The following is a 301-nucleotide window of genomic DNA, read 5'->3' as shown; positions in this document are numbered from 1 at the left end:
TGGTTTCTAATAAAAAAAAAAAAAAAAAAAAGGCAAGAAATGAATAAAAGAGGAAAAGAAAAAGAAAGAAAAGTAAGAGAAAAAAAAAAAAGGAAAAAAAAAAAGGAAATAATGAAAAAAAAAGAAAAAAAAAGAAGAAACAAAAATAAAGAAAAAAGGAAAGAAAAAAAGAGAGGAAAAATAAAAAAGGAAAGAAAAAAATAGAAAAAAAATGGAAAGAAAAAAAGGAAAAAGAAAGAAAAAGATAGAAAAAAGAAAAAAGGAAAAGGAAAGAAAAAAATAGAAAAAGAGAAAGGAAAAA

This window comes from Oxyura jamaicensis, chromosome 1, assembly GCF_011077185.1.
Source record: "Oxyura jamaicensis isolate SHBP4307 breed ruddy duck chromosome 1, BPBGC_Ojam_1.0, whole genome shotgun sequence".
In the NCBI taxonomy this organism is placed as follows: domain Eukaryota; kingdom Metazoa; phylum Chordata; class Aves; order Anseriformes; family Anatidae; genus Oxyura; species Oxyura jamaicensis.
Note: the sequence above shows the minus strand (reverse complement) of the source record.